The 7,822-nt window shown below is 41.8% G+C and overlaps 1 protein-coding gene across 1 annotated transcript in view; it reads left to right on the top strand.

Moving 5' to 3' along the window:
• Positions 1 to 2,287: 2,287 nt before the first annotated feature.
• LOC123746926 (protogenin) overlaps positions 2,288 to 7,822 on the top strand; it is a 170,684-nt gene continuing 165,149 nt past the window's right edge. The window contains exon 1 of the mRNA XM_069319462.1: positions 2,288 to 2,326. The gene's annotated coding sequence lies outside the window, so the exon portion shown is untranslated. The remainder of the gene's footprint in view (positions 2,327 to 7,822) is intronic.

Here is a 7,822-nt window from a genome sequence, read left to right as displayed (position 1 = left end):
ACTCTCAGGTACCTATTTACTGCTAGGTAACAGGGGCATCAGGGTGAAAGAAACATTTTGCCTATTTGTCTCCGCCTCCACCGGGGACGTAACCCGGGTCCTCATGACTACGAATCCGAAGCGCTATCCAGTCAGCTGTCATACATAATTCTACACTGGTATACCTAGTACTATACTAGTTTACTTTATACTAATCTGGTATACATAATTATACACTGGTATAACTAATACTATTCAAATATACTTTATTATACACTTGTATACTTAATAATATAGTGTAAGTGATATCGTGATACCCGTAAACCAAGGTGAGGGTGTGTAGTTGGCCATCCATCCAGTAGCAGCCAGGGGCCAGATTCACGAAAGCACTTACGCAAGCACATATGAACGAGTACATCTTTCCTCAATCTTAGACGGCTTTGGTTACATTTATTAAACAGTTTACAAGCATGAAAACCTCCCAATCAACTGTTGTTATTGTTATAAACAGCCTCCTGATGCATCGGAGCTCATGAACTGTTTAATAATTGGAAACAAAGCCGCCAAAGATTGAGAAAAGATGTACAGGTTCGTAAGTGCTTGCGTAAGTGCTTTCGTGAATCTGGCCCCAGATACACAAGTACCTACCTGCCGGACCATGTGATTGATAGCGGCCCTGAGACTGACGAGTGGTCAAAGCAGAAAACGGGAGGAGGGGGGTGAGTGAGAGGAGAAGTGATAACAACGTACAAGATACTAAGATACATAGACAAAGTTAACAAGGATAACTTTTGTAAATTGAAAATAAGACATGTGGATATCTGGCAGCTGGAAATTGGAAGCTGGAAACGCAAATGAGTCGAAGAAATGTAAGGAAATACTTATTCCCTGAACGATAGTCTACCAGTGGAATGAACTAGAGGAGGAAGTTGTGGAAGCCAACTCCATTCACAACTTTTAAGGCCAAATTCGATACAGTATTAGTACGTCAGAGTAGATAAAGTATAACGCAGCAGCTACAAGGTTAATAGGCTATGTATAAGAGCTTGACTTCATTAACCTGTATTCACTGATAAGTCATGATAGGATAGATCTGATAGGAAAGTACTTACATATAAGTAGATATGGGGGAAGAAGGAGGAGGAGTAGGAGAAGGAGATGGAAATGGTGGAGAACGAAGAGGAAGAGAAATGAAAAGAGAAGAAATTTGAGGATGAACAACAAAACGGGAATGAAAAGAGTAATGAGAATGGGAACAGGATGAGGAATGACAAAAGTAGATAACAGGAGGAGGGATAACAGCGGGTGAAGGGGAAGAAGGGCATGTGGCAAAAGTGGAAAGATGATTAGTTGGTAGGGTGAGAACTAGAGGAAGAGAAGGAGAATGAGAAGGATGAGGAGGAGGAGAAAGTGAGTGATACTGAGAAAGAGTAACAATCTACCATACCCCCAAAAAAGAGAATCGCTATCAACTTTGGAACGAATATACAAAATGTGGACTGTTATCCGTGTTTTGTACTCCTGGAATACAAAATAGCATTTCAAAATAAAGGATGAAGCCAAGTGACCCTAAACCTAACCAGCTCCTGCCTATATAAAAGGATCCCAGTAGAACAGTCGGATTCGTTCTCGAATCACAATCGTGAATTCCGGGTTCGATTCTCGGGCGGGACAGAAATGGTTGGGTACATTTCTTTTCACCTAATGCTTCTGTTCACCTAGCAATGAGTAAATTTTCAGGAGTTAGTCAGCTTGTTGTGCTGCATCCTGGGGTGGGGTCAGTAATTCCGCCTTGGGGGGAGGGGACCTCAGTATAAGTCTACCGTCTATGAATACACTCTGGCTTCCTGTCCACTAGGCCTGTAAAATGCATTCTCCGGCATAATACATATATGTACTATACAAGACCTAAGAAAAGGTAAGTTTGGTTGTTGCCTACATTCTCGTTCCCTGTACAAAATTACTAGTACCAAACGTAGAGGATTTTTGTACTCAACAGTCCATATTAAGTACTTCCATCCATGGTAACTATAGGTACTATTATGCCTGGATGGCAGGTAGGGTTCATAAGAAGAGGAGAGGATGGGGAATATGGGAGGAGTATGGATATGAGGGAAAAGGAGATGGAAGATGATGAGGCAGGCGCAGAAATAAAATATAAATGGCAAGGAAGGACATAAGAGAGCATAAAAGGAAGGTGAAGAACAGAGATAACAGTGATAGCAAGGGTAATGTGATAACGATGCCTCTCGTTACAGCCCCCAGTGATGCCAGTGAGAGTCTAGCTCAGTCAGTCAAGATGGCCGTCCGAGGCACCATCCCACGGCGCCTTCTCCTGCCTTTGCTGGTAAGTGCTCACACTGACGAACCTTGTAGGGTGTTGAACCTGATAAAACTATGTACCCCTTTACGTCACCATTACTATTCAAACACACCTAATCTAACCCAACCTAACTTACCGTAACCTAACCTAACTTAACCTAACCCAATCTAATTTAACCCAAGTCAATTTAATTAACCTAACCTAACCCAACTTAATTTACTCTAACACAACCTAATCTAACCCAACCTAACCTAACCTAACCCAAGCCAGTATAACGAAATCTAGATCTATAAACATGAATGTTTGTCAGAGGCTGCGGCCAGGCGTATGTGGCCCCAGCCCCTCACCCTACTTTCTAAGATGACACATGGGGGTTGGGAGGGAGACATGGAATTGTCATAGACGAGTTCGGGTTTGCACCAATGCCATACATTCAGAAATATTGGCATTAAAGTAACTACCCCCCTGGCGATTTTCAGGATGTCTGAAATACAGATTGCACCTTTCGAAGAGATATTTTGCAGTTTCAGTGCTCAATAATAATACATTTACAGAGAGAAAAATTTTTGAGAAGTGCGGAGGGGGGATAGAGAGAAGGAGGGTAGTGAGAGAGAAGGAGAGAGGGGAGAAGAGAGTTGAAAGGTGGAGAGGGATGGCGAAGGATAAGAGGGGAAAGAGTGGAGAGGAGATTGAGAAAGAGGAAAAGAGAGGGGAGCAGGGGAGGAGGTGAGAGGAGGAGAGATTTGAAAAAAAAAGTATAGAGAGAAGAGAGGGTGAATGGGGGATATTGTTGGAGATAGGAGGACAAAGGTGGAGAAGGGGAGAGAGGTGGAGAAAGGAGAGTTGGAATCAGAAGGAGAGAAATAGGAGAGGGAAGGAGAGGGGAAGGAAGGATATTAGGGAGAAAGGTGGAGAGGGGAGAAGGAGAACCAGAGATGACAAAATGAAGGGAGGGGGAAGGGGGGGGTTTGAGGGAGTAGGAAGGGTGTTCCTACTCCCTACTTGAGGAGTAGGAAGTAGGAAGGTAAAAGAAGGTGTTCGCCTGCTCCTCTCCAGTGACTTGGACCTTGAGAAGATATTCACTAATATGACCACGACGGCCCAGCAAGACGCTGACATCACCCTCATGCCACCGCGATGATGCTACCTGGAGGAAAGGACCGTGTTCACAAGGAATATCAACACATGAATCACCAACCGCGACGACGGCGACGACGTCCTCGCCAGCATCAACGACTTGAACCCGACGCTGACAGCAGTAGCGGTAAAGATCATCTCCAGTGAAGAAGTCAACCGCAGACCAACACTGAAGATAACACTCACCACAGCCATCGCAGAGACCCACGCTACCGACTTAAGTGAGCAGGAATCACCATGTTACCCATCCCGTAAGTGACTATGGAATGCTTCACGGTGTGAAGGGATGAGTTTACACTAGCTAAATCTTCTACTAGTGTACGTGCACGTGACCTCGCCGTGCACTGGGCACGTAAATGGCCGTGCTTACGGACTAGATTTGGTAACCGGTACTCGAAACATCCCATGCTTAGGCTCGTTGGAGAGCCTAGGTCATCAGCATTCCAGTATGTTACAATGGCCGTTGTATCGCATTTGTGGAAATAATTAGACCATATAGCCGTTTTACTGTAAGACAGAGCAGGGAAGCGGTGTGGCGGCCAGCCGCGCCGTTCCCATTGTAACCCAGATAGAAAGCCTTGGGAATGCCTCTTTTGGGTGCCAAATAGGAAGACTTGTTATTGGTCAGGAGGTATAAGCCGAGGTATGCTTCTCTCTAATTGGCTAATTTGAGAAGGACAGGTAAAGCTGGCATCCTTGCCGCCCTGGCATCAAGATGTCATTCTAGATGTCATTCTCCTAGTCACTAGACATGTAGGACGTGGATTTGCTTGGTCAGCCAGCCAGGCGAAACTACTGTCTCTAGTGGCTTCTAGTACATGTTCTTATCTACGCAACATCGACGTGGGTCTGCAGGGAACATAGCAGAATCTGGGAGCTCGTCGTATTTGCAGGTGATAGCAAGGAAGTGTATTTTAGTAAAGGGTTGACCACACAGGGGCGATACAGGTGGCTCCAATGCAAGATTTCAGCCCTCCCGGAATTCCTACAACCTATCTGACTTTGCCTAAAGTGGTTGCTTGGTTAGGCTCTCTGACCGACCAAAACAGCTGTTCTTTGGAAAATAATTAACCCAAACGTGATACCTCTATAGGGCGAGTGTCTCTCAGTTCTTCAGGGGTTAGTGTAAATGTCAACAATGTTCGTTCTTTTATAAATGAATTATATGTTAAGGTATTATAAACATTAAAGTCTACTGTATTTTGAGTCTCATAGTATAGTTTTGAACTTTTATTCCATAACTTGCAAGTTATGTAAGAAAAATCCGTCCCATCCCGTGTAATATATATACATTAGTTAAATTACAGTGATCGAAATAAAGAAGATTATGCGTATACGCTCCAGATATTGCTTCCATATCCGTCATCATAATAAATAATTTGTCTGAGATAATGCTCTTCCTATGGCTGATCGATACTTAATCTCTGCTGTCCATTCTCTAGAATAAACGTCTTGTAGAGTGTCTTATCAAACGTATAAGTAACTGGTGTATTTTATTCTACGAGCGCTTGATTAATAGCCTCCAATCCATATGCGAAAGGCGTTATCCGATTAATCCACATTCTAGCTAGTTTAATGTTAAACTTGTATCCAGGTTCGTTACTATTTATAACCCACGGATTACTGTTGAGATCTAATCTCAAACGAATATCAACTCCATCCAAAAGATATTCGCTCAAAGTTGTAATATCCAATAACAGTTTGAAGCAGTAGTTTACACTCTCAGTTTTTAACTTTGTAAATGTAGATTTAAGGTCCGCTAAGGCATTCGTAACTGAATGCCTCATATTTTTATAATATGAGTCATTCGAATAATATAATCTGCATCATATTTTTCAGGAAAAACATTATTATAAAAATATGTTAGCTCTTTAAACCGCTCTGCTTTACATTCAGAAAGCGGTGTCATTAGCTTTACATAAGATAAATATGAAACTAGAGAATTAGTTTCCACCACCTGCTCATTTAAATATACAGTTACAGAATTAAACGTCGTCTGGGACAAGTCGGTAACTGTTGACGCATTTTTAATATCTGCTAAAGATGTAATTCCGTCAGGTCCCATTAATTCAACCATCAGTTCTGGCATCAGGCTTGAAAGATCGATAAATTGTCCTTTAACTCCGGGGATACGGAGTTCGTTATAAGAATCTTTAAATTTATAGTTAATACTTATAGTTAATTCAAGAGCCGGTCGGCGGAGTGGACAGCACGCTGGACTTGTGATCCTGTGGTCCTGGGTTCGATCCCAGGCGCCGGCGAGAAACATTGGGCAGAGTTTCTTTCACCCTATGCCCTTGTTACCTAGCAGTAAAATAGGTACCTGGGTGTTAGTCAGCTGTCACGGGCTGCTTCCTGGGGGTGGAGGTCTGGTCGAGAACCGGGCCGCGGGGACACTAAAAAGCCCCGAAATCATCTCAAGATAACTTGAATTCACAGGTAAAATACCTTGCGTCTGTCTTGAAAATATTATAATTTTAACCATTCAATGCGCATTACCTTTAGAAAAGCCATCACTTATAGCAGCTGTGTAGTTTTCTAAAGGGAGTTGCAATGCAACACTAGGAGCATTTATACTCATCATGGTTGAGTCTGTTATACAACTAGTATTGTTTTATGAAAATACATCTTTATACCTGTCCATTCTCTTTATATAAGCCGGTTGTATCTTTTTCTTTTTCATTATTCGCTCACTTGGTAATAGTGTGGACCAATGCTTTTCAATGTTTCCATACCACGGTTTCTAATAGCGTCTTTCAAAGTACCTTGTCCTGTATTTATATCCTGCAAAACATTCTGTCGCATTGTCAATGCAGCTGGCATAGTAGTTTTTAATAGAAAAGGAGTGGCTTTATGAGCTAGGCCAGTTAAGAAACCTAAAATTCCGCCCCTTCTTACATGTCATCTATCAAAAACCGTATTATCGCCTAATCTTCCACCTCTCTTCCCTTGAGGTGTGATAAATCACCCTATCTCGTCAACTGACAGCTGTACAAACCCGACCCCTCATGTTTAAACGTGTAAAGAGGGAATGATATACACCCGCATCTTTTTCTCATTATATATCAATGGTTCTAATATTCATCTTTATTTTTCAAAATATATAGGCTCCTGTTTTGATCTGTTAATTTAATACTAATACCGTCAATACTAGTCGTATTTAAAAGTTTATATAATTTCCTGTGTGTAGCATTACTATGAAAAAAACAACAAGATATTTACAATCTGATTGCCAAACAAGGTGGGCTGAACCTTATCACAATATACACAAAATAAATTTATATATCCTCCAGGTCTGGGGTGATAATAGCACGTATCTTGCACACTGCTCCTGTCATTAGGTGTGGCAGCTCCTGCTCCTGCCATTCATACAAAAATATCACATGTTTTGTCTACTTCAGCTCCAATTACTTTACATATATTTTTACCGAATGATAAAGCAATGCGGACAATCAATTTGCCATCCTTTGTATTAAATAATTTTATAAACTTTTCGCTAAATGCCGTATTAAACGTCATTCTATTAATACTCGATTCGTATTGCATATATATGCCAGCGTGATCTGGTAAATTATAATTAAGTACATTTTCTATAAAACTTAGTGATCCTCTTGAAAATAGGTCCGAAATTTCTCGATTTAAAATAGTAGTTAGCTCTATGCAGTTATTGCTCGCTAAAATATTTGACTTTAATATGAGATCCAGGATGATGTTGCTTCATCTCGCGCCTTCGTGTGCCACTTCAAACTTGGGGGAGGAAACATTTGTTTTTTCGCATCTACATTTCTAAAAAAATCTTTAGGTGTTGAAGTCAAAGAAAAAAAATTGCTATGGGCAATTTATCTTCTGGGAATAACAATCTCGGAGTGCACATCCTGCCTACAACTGTCAACAATATTCAATCAGGTAACTGAAGATGTGATGTTCCCTTCCTCATCCCACTTTACAAGTCCAGTTGTATTAACCACTGCACTGCGCAGTGTTCCTTTTGGCACTCGACGGGTGGTGTGCAACGTGCCTCGGGGATCTTATAGGTATAGAGTATCATTCAAAACTCCCGCGCTACACGGGGTTCACATCAGCATCATCAGGGCTCTCCTAAACAGACGCCATTTTGTTTATACCGTGGCCAACATTACCGGGTGTGAGAGCCAGAGTACTGAGTGAGCAACCAAGGCTGGTGCACGCAGCACGAGCTAACAGCATTGCTGTTCAGCATGTGACCACAGCATCGCCTAAAAATGTCCAAATATTTATGTGTCAGGTATTATTTAGCCATGATAGTATTACAGAAGAGCCTGACTGTGATAGACTGTGTACAATGTTCAGATATCAGTGAATAAGTGCTGTTTAAGATGTTCACAGCACTAGCCACAGCACACT

The sequence above is a fragment of the Procambarus clarkii genome, chromosome 93, assembly GCF_040958095.1.
Source record: "Procambarus clarkii isolate CNS0578487 chromosome 93, FALCON_Pclarkii_2.0, whole genome shotgun sequence".
Taxonomy (NCBI): Eukaryota; Metazoa; Arthropoda; class Malacostraca; order Decapoda; family Cambaridae; genus Procambarus; species Procambarus clarkii.
The sequence above is the reverse complement of the archived record's forward strand: the minus strand, read 5'-3'. Positions and strand labels throughout refer to the sequence as shown.